The following is an 18,214-nucleotide window of genomic DNA, read 5'->3' as shown; positions in this document are numbered from 1 at the left end:
TGATGCTGCTCACGGGCAGGGAAAGCTTCAACTCAGAGACACCAGTAATTGAAACTAACATAACGAGGTGGCAGCACGGCACAAACAGGATGTTAAATAAGAGATGGCACGAACACAAGCCACGCACGGCTCATATTGATGACTGATCGATTTGCTATAAAACGAGAATTAATGTCTTCTGACAATGACCTTATCGCAGTGGTTACACCGCTTTCCGCCAGATCACCGAAGCAAAGCGTTGTCGGGCTGGGATAGCACTTGGATGGGTGACCATCCGGTCTGCCGTGCGCTGTAGGCAAGCGGGTTGCATTCAGCCCTTTTGAGGCAGACTGAGGAGCTGCTTGATTGAGTAGTAGTGACTCCGCTCCCGTACACTGACATACGGCCGGGAGAGCGGTGTTTTGATCACATGCCCCTCCATATTTTCATCTGTTGATGCCTGTGGGCTGAGGATAACACGGCAGATGATTGGTACTTTTGGGCCTCCAAGGCATGTTCGGACGGAGAAGGAGGAGTGTCTTCTAGTACCTTTCCGAAAAGCAAGCACTGACATCTGATTATTTGTTCAGACAAGTATTGACACCTCCAAGCAATATGTTTTAAATGAAGGATTGATAGTGCTGTTGTTTACTGGAAAGCAGGCACTTGAGTGAACACTTAATATTTGATCCCAAATAGTGTTAATGACATTTATGACAGTTTCAAAGGAAAGATCAGTGTTCTGTATTCTTTCCCGAAAACAGTGTTTAATAAATGCAATTAAAATTGTTTGAGTGACGAATGATGTCCAGTATCTTGTTGTCCCAGTCGTTCCAGTCCCAAGGCATTTACTTACCACAGCTATTTCTGAAACCTAGCTTGATGATTTCCGAGAATTTGAGTGAGTCGTTTCCGTAGGCGTTGTCCGAAGTCCACACCGTAAATGTAAATCTCAGTGTAACAGTCGATCAAAATTGTTCCGTTCGGAGGCCGTACAGTCCAGAACTGGCACGCCAATCAGGCCGTGAGCAGTGAAAAAAGCATCCCAACGACGCACTACGTTGAAAATGCCCTTTTGCTAAAACATCATGCATGCTTCATGAAAAAGTTCGTAACTGCCTGCAGCACGTCCAACAGCTATCGTCGACCCTTCATGGCCATCTTAAAGCGACGAAAGGCCTCATAATCGGATGGGGAGATATCAGGACTGCGGTGACAGCAGGGACTTGACTAAGGCTGACCTCCCACATTGATCGGCGTCTTGTGTCGAACCGAGACCAGTACGGAACTTGGCGCACCATTCCCCATGCTGTCCCACACTCATTCTCCACTCTCCGATACATGTCTGGTAGTGCTTGTCCCTCCCCAGCCAAGAAAAAGACAACAACACGTTGGTCCTGTGTGGACATGTTTGGTAATAAAGTCCCATAGTTCACACTGCCACGTTTGCCGCACGCACATCGAAAGGACGCGAATGTCACACTAAATCCTTGCCTACATGTCTGTACTTCTGTACTCGCATTGGAGTCACGATAGGTTGCATACAAGCTGCAGCAACGGCCGCAAGTGCGAACATTTCGATCACCCCTTACATGTCAGTAGTAGCACCCCCATGCTCATGAACTTACGTTATTAACTGTATTAGGGGACCACATAGTTAGGAGTGTGACATTATTTTTGATGTAGTGTTTCACATCTTGAAGACGATGGTCCATGGCAATCAAGAGTGTTAAGAACAAATAAACTGCGATCTACTGTAAACATTGTACTTCCGTATTTTACTGATGCCGCGCATATATTTGTAACTTGACCATCCCCATCCTTCAAGCTGCGCTAACGATGTATCGAACGGTTCAGAAAGGAAAAAGAAGTTAAGTACAACAATCTATATCAGATTTTTCTACGCACCCATGTAGCCACGCTTATTAAAGCGCCGTTTCCACGACAGACAGGTGCGTCGCGCCTGGAAGTAATACAGCCGCTAGATTAATGGCGAAGGTCGGTGTGACAACCAGGCTGGTTATGGCTTTATGCGGTTTCCTACATCCCAAGTCCCGCCTGAGATATATGATTTGAAAATATCCAGACAACTTCCACTCACTTTCACATGAATAACATTATACGCTGACAGCTAGGGTACACACACTCCTGGGGTGGAGTGAGGCAGGGTACCAGACCACTCCTTAAATTAACCCTGGAAACCCCGTTAATAACCACGCTAATCTACGCCAATGCGGGACAAAGGTACAAGAAAACGAAGAAGAAGACTCTGAGTCAGGTTTTCACATGCACTATCACGCGCTCATGAGTCCCCATACTAAAGAAAGTTATCTGTTACGCAGAGGGCGTCGATTTAACTGTATAGGTACAGATCTTTCATGGACCAAGACGTCGTACGGAAGCTCAATCGCACGGGCGTAACATTATACGAAAGCACATATTACTTAAAATATACGCATTTGTCCAATCTCTCAGGTTGGATGACCCTTTAATTTTCACTAAGTGCCTAAGACCTCCCTCCCCTTGCAAGGTGATGAGCGTTCTTTGGGTGTGGTGGAAACGAATGAAGCTGATAACGGGCAAACTAACACACAAGCAAACTACTAAAATATCTTGACGAGGTTCTGGGAGGCTGCCGAGAAGAAATGTCGAAAGAGCTGTCCAAAGGAGTGTGTTTTGCTTTACGACAGTGTTCCAGTTCATTCTTCAAAGGATACAGTAGCATATGGTGCGTACATTACACGAGGGCATCAAGAAACGGTAAGAAAGTTTTGAGAAAAACAGACACGAAATTATTACTAAATAACTATTTACAGGAAAAAGTTTAAACCATTTCAAAACGTCTGAATAATAGAATATATTTTATATAATATATTCTCCTATTAAAGATGGGTAAATGTAATGTGCCATTACATGCTGGCTTTAATTAGAGCTCAAAAAATGGTTCAAAGGGCTCTAAGCACTACGGAACTTAACATCTGAGGTCATGAGTCCCCTAGACTTGGAACTACTTAAACCTAACTAACCTAAGGACATCACACACATCCATGCCCGAGGCAGGATTCGAACCTGCGACCGCAGCAGCAGCGCGGTTCCGGAGTGAAGCGCCTAGAACCGCTCGGCCACAGCGGCCGGCAATTAGAGTTCACTCATCGACAAAACAAACTACGCAAACGGTAACAATGAGTATGTTGCCATCGTGCTCTGAACAAAAGACTGCTTCCCTTCTTGCTCAACATTCTTGCCAATCTAAGTGCATATATTTACAGCATCTGGACGTGGTTCCTATATGCTCTGAAAGCATCTTCACAGATAATTCTTAAAAGTGGGAGAAGTCCAAAATAATCAAAATTGGACTTGATTCCCTCGTGCTCTCAATGCTTCTCTTTTGAGCTATCAAAATTTTTAAGGTACCGGTACACATGCTGTGATGTAGAGCGACCGGTATGGTCGAAAATGAACACACGTCGCACGCCTAAGTGGCAGTGTAGACACTTTTGTCGTTGCAAGATGACCGATTTCAACAGTCTTACGCTGCCGTCATCTGATACAAGGGGAAGACATGTGCATAATAGGTGGGGGGGGGGGGGTGTAGAGGGATACTACAATTTAAATAAGTCGATACAAGGATTACAAAAAATATACAAAATTCCAAGTACCTTATTTGACTTGCTATAAAATTCTCATGCTACATTACATGAAGTCAAACCATAAAACGCACTCTCAACTAATACATGTCTTGATAAAAATCCAGTTGATAAAATACACACAGTTGGTAAAATATACACAATGATTAAAAGCACAATTTTATTGCAAGGTCCATAAGCTACGTGGTATTTTGCATACTTTACATAATCCGTATATGAATTGTAGTCTTTCTCCACTCCCCCTTGTTATCTTCATGTTTTCCCTCAGATCAGATGATGGCAGCATAAGACTGTTGAAACCGGCCATCTTGGAACAATAAAAGTGTTCCCACTGTGGTCGCAGCGTAACCAGTGTGTTTATTTTCTATCAAGATTTTGCCTCATTCCCCACATTCCGCTAAAACTGGCACCCAGTGACGTCTTTCTCATATCTTGAATGAAGGAATTGCTTGAAGCCATTTGCAGAATGAAAAAAAGGTGACTTTTGAGATGGTTCGCTTCCTGAACCGTCAAACGGCGGACTCGTACAACCAAGATCTCCACCACAAATCTCACGTAATTGAAAAAAAAAAATGTGGTGCATTGAAGGGTGGGATAGGGAAGAACTTTTTAGTAGTCTGGTTTGATTTTTATTTTGGTAACGCCACGTAGCGATCTGTATGAAAATCACTGACTGTGCTATGTGCAGTCTGTGGCTGGTTTGCATTGTTGGAATATTTGCTATCGTAGTGTTGGGCAGTTGGATGTGAACAGCGCGTAGCGTTGCGCAGTTGGAGGTGAGCCGCCAGCAGTGGTGGATGTGGGGAGAGAGACGGCGGAATTTTGAGAGCGGGTGATCTGGACGTGTGTCCATCAGAAATAGTAGATTTGTAATACTGTATATCATTAACTGGTATATATATATGATGATGACTTTTGGAATTATTAAGGTGAATACATTGTTTGTTCTCTATCAAAATCTTTCCTTTGCTAACTATGCCTATCAGTAGTTAGTGCCTTTAGTAGTCAGAATCTTTTATTTAGCTGGCAGTATTGGCGCTCGCTGTATTGCAGTAGTTCGAGTAACGAAGACTTTTGTGAGGTAAGTGATTTATGAAAGTTATAGGTTGTTGTTAGTCAGGGTCATTCTTTTGTAGGGATTACTGAAGGTCAGATTGAGTTGCGCTAAAAAATATTGCATGTCAGTTTAGTGTTGATCAGAATAAGTAAAGAGGGATATGTCTGAGTACGTTCAGTTCTGCTCAGCTGTTTGAAAATCAAATAACGTACGGGGTTTACCAGCACAGTAATTCATAAATTTATCGAAGGGGAGGTTTCAAACTGACAACATCATCAAGTAACATACGAGGGCTGTCCAGAAAGTAAGTTACGATTGATCGAAATGAAAATCACAGTGAAAATCAGAGATGTTTCATTTGTAACAGTTATCTACACCTTTCAGCTACTTCTCTACGTAGTCGCCGTTCTGACTCAGACATTCGTCGTAGCGTTGTACCAACTTCCCAATACCCTCATCATATAAGGCAGCCGCCAGTGCTTTCCGCCAATTCTCTACGCTGGCCTAAATCTCGTTGTCTGTGCCAAAATGTTGTCTTCATAACCAGCGGTTCGTTTGAGCAGAGATGAAACTCAGTGGAGGACAATTACGGGCTGTATTGTGGGTAACCAAACATTTCCAATTGAAACGATGGAGGAACATCTTCATTGCCCCTGCAGAATGAGGCTGAGAATTGTCTTGAAGAAGAAACCGCACGACAGTTATGTAATGTTGGTTGCATAGCTTCAGGAGAAAATTCTCACCAGGCCCTCGTACTTGGCGGGAGACACTATTTTCTATAACATCTTTACGCGCTCACTAAGAGCTCAGGAATGAAAAGAGCGACATAATTCTACCTAGAGTCATTCTAGAGACCCTGCCTAACACATCTTTGCGAAGCTTTATTGGATTTTCATAGTCGTTTCCATTTCGCGACCGATCGTAACTTACTTTCTGGACAGCCCTCGTAGCTGTAGATTCAGCTTTTCGAACCGATTTTTCCTCGTAATCGAAAACTTTTTGTTTCCATCCCTCGGAAAATTTCGTGTCTGCCTTTTCTCCAACAGGGAACCACAGTGATATGCTTATGAAACAGTCAGAAATGGAACGCAGCCACACAAAAGAAAACAGAGATGGAGTGAGAAGCCGGAACGGAATAAATCTTAGAGGTGCTCGGGCTGACTGGCGGGAATAACTAGCCTCCGACAAGAGCCACGCCGTTGTTTGGCAGCAGTTTATCGAACAAAGGCAATCCGGGCGCCTGGGAGCCTGTACCTGGCCGCTTATGAAGAAAGTAAGCTGCGCCGTTACCCCGGCAACAGCGGATACGCCAATAACTGGCTGCTGCGGTAATGAGGGCGCGGTGGCTCGCGATATTAAACAATAACTGCGCTCCTGCCGGGGCCGGGGCTCGCCTGCAGGGGGCGCACGCAGATAGGGCGACCATCTGTCGCCCCGCATCAGCCCCCGCGCCGTGCAACTTCTTATCTGGCCGGGAAATTAATTCCCCTCGTTAAACTCGAGCCCTCGCGCCCTGCGCCCTCTCGGCGCCGTAAAGACGGCAGCCTCCGGCGGCGCCCCGACAGCTCTTCAGGGTGCGGCTGGTCGCCGGTGTGTATGTGTCGAGGACCCTCAGGAGAGGCCCAGGCCACCCTGTAGACTAATTTACCCTCCAATAAACCTCTCGAAGTAAGCTAGAGAGTTGCTTATACGCCTGTAACGTTATTCTGATCAACTTGTTAATCAATTTGTTTTTATTAAGTGTGTTTCAGGGAGAGCATAAGGGAACAATTGACAGGAATGGGGGAAAGAAATACATTAGAAGAAGAATGGGTAGCTTTTAGGGATAAAATAGTGAAGGCAGCAGAGGATCAAATAGGTAAAAAGATGAGGGCTAGTAGAAACCCTTGGGTACCAGAAGAAATATTGAATTTAATTGATGAAAGGAGAAAATATAAAAATGCAGTAAATGAAGCAGGAAAAAAGGAATACAAACGTCTCAAAAATGATATTGACAGGTAGTGCAAAATGGCTAAGCAGTGATGGCTAGAGGGCAAATGTAAGGATGTAGAGGCTTATCTCACTAGGGGTAAAATAGATACTGCCTATAGGAAAATTAAAGAGACCTTTGGAGAAAAGAGAAGCAGTTGCATGAATATCAAGAGTTCAAATGGAAACCCAGTTCTAAACGAAGAAGGGAAAGCAGAAAGGTGGAAGGAGTATATAGAGGGTCTATACAAGGGCGATGTACTTGAGGACAATATTATGGAAATGGAAGAGGATGCAGATGAAGATGAAATGGGAGATATGATACTGCGTGAAGAGTTTCACAGATCACTGAAAGACCTGAGTCAAAACAAGGCCCCCGGAGTAGACAACATTCCATTACAACTACTGACGGCCTTGGGAGAGCCAGTCCTGACAAAACTCCACCATCTGGGGAGCAAGATGTATGAGACAGGCGAAATACCCTCAGACTTCAAGAAGAATATAATAATTCCAATCACAAAGAAAGCAGGTGTTGACAGATGTGAAAATTACCGAACTATCAGTTTAATAAGTCACAGGTGCAAAATACTAACGCGAATTCTTTACAGACAAACGGAAAAACTGATAGAAGCCGACCTCGGGGAAGATCAGTTTGGATTCCGTAGAAATATTGGAACACGTGAGGAAATACTGACGTTACGACTTATCTTTGAAGAAAGATTAAGGAAAGGCAAACCTATGATTCTAGCATTTGTAGACTTACAGAAAGCTTTTGACAATGCTGACTGGAACACACTCTTTCAAATTCTAAAGGTGGCAGGGGTAAAATACAGGGAGCGCAAGGCTATTTACAATTTGTACAGAAACCAGATGGCAGTTATAAGAGTCGAGGGGCATGAAAGGGAAGCAGTGGTTGGGAAGGGAGTGAGACAGGGTCGTAGCCTCTCCCCAATGTTATTCAATCAGTATATTGAGCAAGCAGTAAAGGAAACAAAAGAAAAATTCGGAGTAGGCATTAAAATCCATGGAATAGAAATAAAAACTTTGAGGTTCGCCGATGACATTGTAAAGACAGCAAAGGACTTGGAAGAGCAGTTGAACGGAATGGACAGTGTCTTGAAAAGGGATGTAAGATGAACATCAACAAAAGCACAACGAGGATAATCGAATGTAGTCGAATTAAGTCGGGCGATGCTAAGGGAATTAGATTAGGAAATGAGACAAAGTAGTAAAGGACTTTTGCCATTTGGGGAGCAAAATAACTGATGATGGTCGAAGTAGAGAGGATATAAAATGTAGACTGGCAATGGCAAGGAAAGCGTTTCTGAAGAAGAGAAATTTGTTAACATCGAGTATAGATTTGTCAGGAAGTCGTTTCTGAAAGTATTTGTATGGAGTGTAGCTATGTATGGAAGTGAAACATGGACGATAAATAGTTTAGACAAGAAGAGAATAGAAGCTTTCGAAATGTGATGCTACAGAAGAATGCTGAAGATTAGATGGGTAGATCACATAACTAATGAGGAGGTATTGAATAGAACTGGGGAGAAGAGGATTTTGTGGTACAACTTGACTAGAAGAAGGGATCTGTTGGTAGGACATGTTCTGAGGCATGAAGGTATCACCAATTTAGTACTTGAGGGCAGCGTGGAGGGTAAAAATCGTAGAGGGAGACCAAGAGATGAATACACTAAGGAGATTCAGAAGGATGTAGGCTGCAGTAGGTACTGGGAGATGAAGAAGCTTGCACAGGATAGAGTAACGTGAAGAGCTGCATCAAACAAGTCTCAGGACTGAAGACCACAACAACAGCAACAACATAATCCTGCAGCACACCGAGCGAGGTGGCGCAGTGGTTAGCACACTGGACTCGCATTCGGGAGGAAGGTTCAACCCCGCGTCTGGCCATCCTGATTTAGGTTTCCTGTGTTTCCCCTAAATCGCTCCAGGCAAATGCCGGGAGGGTTCCTTTGAAAGGGCACGCCCGAATTCCTTCCCCGTTCTTCCCTAATCCGATGAGGCCGATGACCTCGCAGTTTGGTCTCTTCCACCAAACAACACAACCCAAAACAACCTGCAGTACAACATACGAATGGCAAATGCCAGATTCAGGATCATCGGGGTTAATTGATGATGATGTTGTGGTGTATGGTAAAGTGCCGAAGTTGAGCGACTGTAGGAAGAGACAAGGCGACTTACACAAAATTTCTACTTGGTGTCGTGGATGACAGCTAGCTATAAATGTGGGAAAACGTAACTTAATGCGGATGAGTAGGAAAAACAAACCAAAAATGTTCGGATACGATATTACTAATGTTCTGCTTTACACAGTCACGCCGTTTAAATATTTGAGCGCGACAGAGCTTGTGAGGACTGCGGTAGAGAAGGCAAATGCTCCGGTTTATTGGGAGAAGTTTAGGGAAGTGTGGTTCCTCTGTAATGGAGACTGCAATAGGACGCAGGTGCGACCTATTCTCGAATACTGCTTGAACTTTTGGTATCTGTACATGGTCGGACTGAAAGAGGACATCGATGTAATTCAGACGCTGGCTGCTTGATTTGTTACCGGTAGGTTCGAACAACACTTAAGCCTTACTGAGATGCTTAAAGAACTGAAATGTGAATCCCTGGAGGGAAGGTGACGTTGTTTTCAAAGAATACTATTGATAACATTTAGAGAATCGACATTTTTTAGCTAACTGCATAATGATTCTACTACGCAAACATAGATTGCGCGTGATATACGAGAAATTACGGTTCAAACCGAGGGGTATAGAAAGTCGTTTTTCCCTTGCTGTATTTGCGAGTCGAGCAGGGAAGGAAATGACAAATCAGGGGACCCTCCGCCACTCACGGTACGATGGATATGGAGTATCTATGTACATGTAGATGTAGATGTAGAGAATGAAACTTCCTGGCAGATTAAAACTGTGTGCCGGACCGAGACTCGAACTCGGGACCTTTGCCTTACGCGGGCAAGCGCTCTACCGACTGAGCTACCCAAGCATGACTCACGCCCCGTCCTCACAGCTTTAATTCCGCCAGTACCTCGCCTCCTACCTCGAGTCTCAGTCCGGCACACAGTTTTAATCTGCCAGGAAGTTTCATATCAGCGCACACTTCGCTGTAGAGTGAAAATTTCATTCTAGATGTAGAGAATCCTTATAAAGTACGTTCCGCTCGTGAAAGAAGTAGGTTACAAAACCCTTGCTCGACAGACTCTTGGATATAGCTTGACAATCTCGGACCCGGAACAAAAAGTATTGATAGAGGGGATGCAGGAGACCCAAAGAAGAGTAGCCCGGCTTTTTACAGGTTTAAGTTAACGAGCACGAAAGCGTGTTGCAGATGTTCATCCAAATCCAGTGCCACACGTTACAAACGATGCGTTGTGGTATCACAGTGTGGTTTACGTTAAAATTCCGTGAGAGTACTTTCCTAGAAGAGTCAACCAATATATTGCTTCTCTCTACGTACATCTCTTGAAAAAATCATGAAGGTATATTGGCGAGGCTAGCTGAGTACCTAGCACCGCTGGGAAATGTATTTATTCCAGTCTTCTATTACTTCATGACCTCCTTCCCTTTCTGTCCATCACCTCCTCCCCTCTCTCTTGCAGTATCCACCTCCTCCATCCCCCTCCCCCCTCTGTCTCTATTGGCCCCTTTCTCTGTGCATCTGCCATCTGCTCCTTTCCCTCTCTCTTTCCATCTGCCCCCCCCTTCTCCGTCCATCTTCTCCTTCCCCTCTGTCCAGGTTCTTCTCTTTCCTTTCTCTGTTCTCCTTCTCCTCTCCCTTTTCTCTGGCGATCTCCTCTCATTTCTTGCTGTGCATCTTCTCCTCCTTCGTCTCTCTATCGCCTCCTCTTTCCTTTATCCGTCCATTTCCTTCTCCCTTTCCACTTCTCTTCTCTACCTCTCAATTTACTCCTTCCCTTTGTCCATCTCCTCCTATCTCCTCCCTCTGTCCATTTCTTCTCCCTGTCTCTGTACATCTCCTCCTCTTACCTTTCTCTTTCCATCTACTTCTCCCCATTCTCTCCATATACTGCTCCATCTTTCAGCCCATCACCACCTACTCCCTGTCCAGCTGCTCTTCTTCCCTTTACCTGTCCTTCTCCTCCTCTTCCTTCTCTCTGCCCATCTTCTCTTCCCCCTCTCACTGCCTATCCCCCCTCTGTCTCCTCCTCTTTCCTTCATCTGTCCATCTCCTTCTGCTCTTTCTCTTTCCACTTCTTCACTTCTGTATGTCCATCCATTTCCTCCTACTCCTCTTTCCATACATCTCCTCCTATCCCATCTCACAGTCCATCTATTATTCCCCCATTGTCCATTTCCTTCTCTGCTTTTTCTCTGTACATCTCCTCCTACCCTGTATTTGTGCCTATCCCCTCTTACTCATCTCCTCTAAGCCTCTCCTAGACGTCCTTCTCTTTCCACGTACCCTCACCCCAATAGAAACTTACTGGTTCGTACCTCTACAGTATTTCTTTCCAGCCAGCAAGTAATGTATGTACCAAGTTTTGTTGATATCGATCGAGAGGTTTAGGAAGAACATTTTACCAGTGGCTTTGCCCACATAAGTCCATATCACACATGCTTAACGTATTTCACACACATTGGTACACATATTTCACTGCATCTCCAACGAATTTCGCCCTGCTGTTTCGTTTTCACGCAACTCAATGTTTTTATGACGTCATATCTCCTGAATTGCGCGTTTTACAACCACATAATTTTGTATTTATATCCAGTGGTATATGTGGAGACTGTCAGAGAAATTTCTTCTGAATGGAGTTAGCAGTGAAGTAATAAGAAATTGAAGCGTCAATCAAGAAGCGGCAGTTTTTCGCACATCAGTGGTTGTGACGTCATATCTCCTGAATTTCGTGTCGTACAATGATATACTTTTACATTCAGGGGTATATGTGAATACTGTATGCAAAACGTGTTGCAATTGGAGTTAGTAGTAAAGAATAATAAATTAGAATGTCATGTCTGCTACGCTTCTATTTCCTCTGCATCCCACACCTTTGGGAAGTAGGTGGTTCTTACCCCCACAGCGGTTCTTTCCAGACAGTATCAGTTTTGGTTGAAATCGATCCAGTGGTTTAGGAGGAAAGGTGTAACTACATATATACACACAAACATTTGTATAATATGTATAGATCAAAGTTCAGACGGAGGGTTACATGCTTTCGCGACTGGAACAGGAAAGAGTGGAAGTGACAGTGCTACAGAAATTAATGTCTGTCACACACACCATAAAGTGCCCTGCGTAGTGCACTTCCAAACATATGATCACCTACTTAACAGCTTGTTTTCCACCTTTAGAATGAAATCACATCACTGAAACTGCGTGTCAATTATCCGTTAGATCGTTCGTAGGTTTGTGGATGAATGTGGCATTACATGTCTACACACAGGTCCCGTAATTCGCGTAAATAAACGGGCACTGATATGCGTACGCGGCGATGGCGCCCGATAGCGACCCAGAAGGGTTCCATAGGATTTAACTCAGGTGAATTTTGTCGCCGAGACATCAACTTGAGTTCACTATAACACTCCTTAAACAACTGTAGCACAGTTCTGGCGCCGAGGCACGATCAATTATACTGCTGAAAGGTGACATCGTCGTCGGGGATGACATCAAGCATGAAGGGGTGCAGGTGGTCCGCAGCTCTGAGCGTGTCCTCGATTACTAACATAGGTTCCATGGACGCGCAGAAGAATTTCTCTCACAGCATGATACGCTTCCTGCCAAGCTGCGTCCGTGGCGCTCTGCATGTTTCGAGCTACCGTTCCCCTCGATAAGGGCATTTGTGGAGACGACCATCGACCACAGCAAAAATGTAATTCATCCGAAGAGCCGATAGGTCGAGTCCTGATGGTTCCTTGCCCACTGCAATCGTAACAGACGTTGGGTCACGATGTGAACACATAGGGGTGGTCTTCTGCTGAGTTCCACGTTCAACAATGTACTATGAACGGTGTCCTCGGAAACACCTGTGCGTGCACCAGCATTATGCCCTTTCGGAAGAGATGCCACAGGTCACTATTTATCCTACTTTACAGAATAGACAAACCTCCGAACCCTACGTTCTGTGCAGATTGCTGAATATCCAACCATTTAGCGCATAGTGGCAGTTTCACTGTCCTCCTACCTGTATACGTAAAAGCTCACGACAGCAGCACGTGAAATTCGAACAGATTCGCCTTTTCGAAATACTCGTTCGCGGGCTCTGCTTAATAGTAATGTGCCCTTTGTCGAAATCGCTTATGTCAATGGATTTCCCCATTGTTCATATGTAGTAGCAGGTGTAAAACAACATTGCTGGATAATATCTGAAATAACGCCGTGTTATAAGAACCGAGACAATAATAACTGCAAAAATTACTGTTTTTCTTGCAACTGCTGCAAGCTATACCCTTGAATATTCAGCAATAAAACGTAACCAACTCGCTGCTAACAGAAAAGAGAAAGGGATCTACCAAGGAATGTTGGGTTGACAATATTACTGTAATAAGACAAATTATAGAGAAGAGGATGGAGTTTAACATGGATACACATTTTGGTTTATAGACTACGAAAAAGGTTTCGACCAAATCAGTCGACATACACTATGGAGCGTTTTAGACAGATGAGAGTACTCCAATCAACACTCATTAAATACTTACATCAAGAAACGAAAATCATAATAAACGCAGTAGAGCAAAGACGTGATCCGTATGAGTTAACAGGAGTGTGAGACGAGGGTGTAGCTCATTACTGGCACATCCTAAAATCTGTATTGACAACATTGTTAGACAATGTAAAACCAACGTAAACCGAGACATTACAACAGAATCAGATACTGGGATGAACACGTTTATGTTCGCTGACGACAAATTAATTTTACAAAAGAGAGAGAACGATCTCCAACTTCCATTTATTACCCTACCCAGATACGAAAGGAATAGATCCTACACATTCCATAACAGTGCTTAGCTTCATATTTTAGAAACGGTTTCACATTTTAATGTTTTAGGATTTAATGTAAGCTGCCAGCTTGAAAATGACAGATAGAGCAAAATAAATATGAGTTAATGAGTCATCAATATATACTATAAAAATAAGTGTAAAATGCGCGTGCTCTAAAACTCAAAAACGAGCCGCAGCGCGATCAAGGCAGCTACATGGCGTGGTAGCCCTCTATTTTTACCTGAAAGGCGTGCTTCTGAAGAAACAAGGGCTATGATGTTTCACCCTACAGTATTTTCTAGAACATTGCAGAGCAATCGAGAGTATTCGAGAACGTTTCCCGAACATTCGAGAATATTCGAGAGCATTCTACAACATTACAGAATGTTCCGGAATGTTCCACAATGATCCAGGATGTTCTCGAATGTTCGGGAATAGTCTGAAACATTTGGGAAGATTCCAGAATGTTCGGGAACATCCCTGAACATTTCCGATCGTTGTGGAAACTTCCAGAATGTTGTGGAATGTTCAGGAACATTGTGGACAATTCGAAGCCTTTTTGGTATGTTTTGTAACTCGTCACTTGTAGATCTACCCAACCATTGGTAGGGGTATATGAAGCAAGACCCGTCGTGGGTTCGAACCTCAGCTTCTTATTAGTGACGAAGTGGTGCAGGTAATGCAGTGAGTGAATAAAAACAAATAGTGAAGTGTGAGTAGTCAAAGTGATACAGTAACTGAATATAAATCGAAAATAAAATGTGAAAAGTGTGTAAAGTGTACATAGTGTATTTGTTAGTAAAACGTTGATTTGATTTATATTGTAGACAATGCCCAGACGTAAAAGAGGAGGAGATGTTGCCAGTTATGAAGCAAAACGGCGAAAACAAAATGGGAACTCTAAAGTAATGGATGGAGCTCTACTCATACTCTCAGGAGATTTTCGGCAAACGCTTCCAAATGGTGCAAATGGCTCTGAGCACTATGGGACTCAACTGCTGAGGTCATTAGTCCCCTAGAACTTAGAACTAGTTAAACCTAACTAACCTAAGGACATCGCACACATCCATGCCCGAGGCAGGATACGAACCTGCGACCGTAGCGGTCTCGCGGTTCCAGACTGCAGCGCCTAGAACCGCACGGCCACTTCGGCCGACCATACGCTTCCAGTTATCGCCAAATCAACACCAGTAGACGAGATTAATTCATGTTTAAAAAGATCACATCTGTGACCACATAATCAAATACGGGAACTAAAAGAAAATATGACTCTTGAAGTATCTAAAGAGGAAACAACAGCACATTTTGCTTAACAACTTTTACAAACAGGTGAAGGCCCGCATCCTACTGGCCAGACGACCGGCCTCATTAAACTCAACAGTGATTTCTGCAACAAACCACCTGCTGAAAACAAACGTATGGACCAAATTTATGTAAACATAGCTCACAACTGTGCCCGGGAGCGGCTATTTGAACGGGAAATTTTGGCAACTAAAAATAATATTGTCAACGATACCAACTTTAATATTCAAAAGAAAATTCCCGTTGAAGACATAATATGCAACTCGATCGACATGATGGGGAACGTTGAAGAAAGTGCGAACTTTGCAATAGAATTTCTAAACTCTTTTCAAGTACCAGGAATGTCTTTGACTTCACATTGGATCTACTATCATACTACTCAGAAATCTCAACACACCAAAACTATGCAATGGAACAAGGATTATCGTCAAACAGCTATCGAATAACTTCATCGAAGCCGAACTGTAATACTGAAAAGTATTACAAAGGACACACACTACTTATCTCCAGAATACCACTGATCTCGGCAGAACCGCCATTCCAATTTAAAAGACTGCAATTTCCAATCAAATTTTACAATTAACGAAGCCCAAGGAGAAACTTGAAAATATTGCGGCATCATCCTCAAAGACTCCTGCCTCTCTCAAGGTCAACTATACGTAGCTTGCTCTCGAGTACGAAATTTGAAAAAAATTGTGCATATGTACCCCTGATAACAAAATAAAAAATGTTGTTTGTAAACAAGTATTGCCGGCCGCGGTGGTCTCGCGGTTCTAGGCGCGCAGTCCGGAACCGTGCTACTGCTACGGTCGCAGGTTCGAATCCTGCCTCGGGCATGGATGTGTGTGATGTCCTTAGGTTAGTTAGGTTTAAGTAGTTCTAAGTTCTAGGGGACTGATGACCACAGCAGTTGAGTCCCATAGTGCTCAGAGCCATTTGAACCATTTTTTAAACAAGTATTGTCAATTGTGAGAATATACTTTCAGGAACTTTTTTTGTTTCTCATACTTTAAAAAGTATTGTAAATAGTTATGTTTTCAATAAAAATTTTTGTCTTTTCTACTTTAATGGTTAACTTTCTATTCCAGCTACCACACAATTTCATATCAGCTCCCTAACCGAAGCCAGGTACCCCAGGTAGTACAATATAAAGAAAATGGATTGCAATGTTCGGAAAGCAACAAACATACTTTCTATGAAGTAATGGTTACTCCTATTTTAACAAACGGCTGTAAGTTGTAGGCCATACGAAAACGACCCGTAACACGTATACCGGTCAGCGAAATGAAATTTACGAGGCGTACAAAAGTTGCAGTCTGAGAAATCAGATATGGAATGGAGAGAGAAGAACTGAGTTGGAAATTTAATCAGTTAACTGATTGATAAAACTAAGGGAGTAAAGTAACTGGAACATATCGATAGGACGCCAGGAGGAAAACTAACAGAACTAGTATTTAACTAAGTGAAGTAGAACATTTCAAATCTTCAGCCTTACAGCTGTAGTTAATGACTGTAGTTTTAACTCATTTTACCAGGCCAGATCAGTCATTCTGACGTTATACAATCCGAAACGTTCGGTATCTCCAGCTTTCACGTACACAGTTGCATTTCATGGTTCTTAAATCGAGCGTTACCAATTTCTCGACGCGCTCACTGCAAAGTTCTACCAGGAGACATCTCATTTATTTTCTGTTCTTTCATGTTTTCCTACAATTCTGCCCTCTCTTTTTTGTTTCCATATAATTTGTATTTATCTTCACTATTACAATATGCTCGCTACGCAGTTTGTAGTTGCTCATCTGCTTCCCTACCTTCTTCTTTGTTACTGGGCATACTGCTGCATTACCTCTACTTAATTTTCAGTGGATAACCTTGTACTCACCTAAGCTTATCAGCAGAAGTATACTCCCTGTCACCGCATTTCATAATGGGCACTATATCTAATGTCCACCGGTCCATTTCTCGTTTTAAATTCTCAAATCTACCTACCTGATTAAGGGATCTATGAGTAATATTCTACATTCCGACCAGTAGAACACCAAATTTGATTTCCCTGTGACATAAATCTCATGAATAGGCGCCCTCTCTTGGAGCTCCGAATGGGGGACTATTTTACCTGCAGAGTATTTTACCGAAGAGGATGCCATATTCGTTGAGCCATGCAGTAGAGCGGCAGGTCCTCGGGAAATACAGCTGCTGTAGTTTCCCCTTGCTTTCAGCCGTTCGCAATATAGATACAGCAAGGCCGTATTGACTGTTGTTACAAGATCATATCACTCAGTCATCCAGACTGTTGCCTCTGCAACTACTGAAAACGCTGATGCCCCTCTTCGGGAAGCATAGGCAATGATGATCTGGCCATTCCCACAGATACCCCTCTGCTCGTGTTGTCATACGGTACGGCTATCCATATCACTGACACTGAAGCCACACTGTCACGGAAAGGTCTGTGGTCCACGGCTACACTATCACGTTACCTGCAGGGGATCACTGTAACGGTAGCATTTCTTGGTTTGGAAAGCAACTGAAGCAGCTGAAACAATCAAGGAACCAAGCCCTGAAGTATTTCCAGCTAATTTAACATAATCTGAGGTATTGTCCTCTTTCTTAAATGCTGGTTTTTCATAAAAACCACGCGTCACGAACAGTTCTAAGAGATGGGAAAAAATCCTTTCATGCAGCATAAGATATACTTGTCTTTCTACGCGTTGTTCTTCTCTGACATGTACATACTAAAAACATTGAATAATTTTATTCTCTTATGTTGGGATATTCTTCTCTCTTGCCTTTCTTAATAACAGGAGGAGTAATGGCTTCACTCCATCCTTCCGGTATTTACCTGTTTTTTTATTTTAAATTGGAAATAGTAACCAACAAATACGAAGTGCTCTTAGGATACTAAAAGCACTTTTCGCTCTTCGCGCTTGACAGCGCGCTAGGGCTGCGAGCATTGCGGAGGGGAAGCGCAGCTATATTATGAGAAAGCGGAGCCGTACCTGCGCAGTGGACGCTCTTTAAATCCTCTGTTTATCCGCTTACGACAAGGGGAACTCGATTGCATTAATGTTTCATGAGAGAGCGTTTTGAATATTCACGAAGTCGCGTCTTCTTTCTGTCCGAGTTTCGTGTGTCACTGCTTCCAGTCGCCGAGTCGCTGCGCGGAAAATAGGACGGACCTCTGGAAAAAGAGACACGATTCTTGATACTCCAAAGCTGCTTTATTCACATCGCAGTCGAGATGCCCGGACTGAGCTGCTGGTGAATTCAGGAGAAGTTAAGTTCGTTAAACGAACGAGGTCGA

The 18,214-nt window shown here is 43.4% G+C and overlaps 1 non-coding gene across 1 annotated transcript; it reads right to left on the bottom strand.

The window, feature by feature from the left end:
* Positions 1-9,583: 9,583 nt before the first annotated feature.
* Positions 9,584-9,658, bottom strand: Trnat-cgu (transfer RNA threonine (anticodon CGU)). Its single transcript has one exon. It is a non-coding gene; the product is annotated as a tRNA-Thr (tRNA).
* Positions 9,659-18,214: the final 8,556 nt, after the last annotated feature.

The sequence above is a fragment of the Schistocerca nitens genome, chromosome 6 (genome assembly GCF_023898315.1).
Source record: "Schistocerca nitens isolate TAMUIC-IGC-003100 chromosome 6, iqSchNite1.1, whole genome shotgun sequence".
Classification (NCBI taxonomy): Eukaryota; Metazoa; Arthropoda; class Insecta; order Orthoptera; family Acrididae; genus Schistocerca; species Schistocerca nitens.
This window is presented reverse-complemented; position numbering and strand designations above follow the sequence as displayed.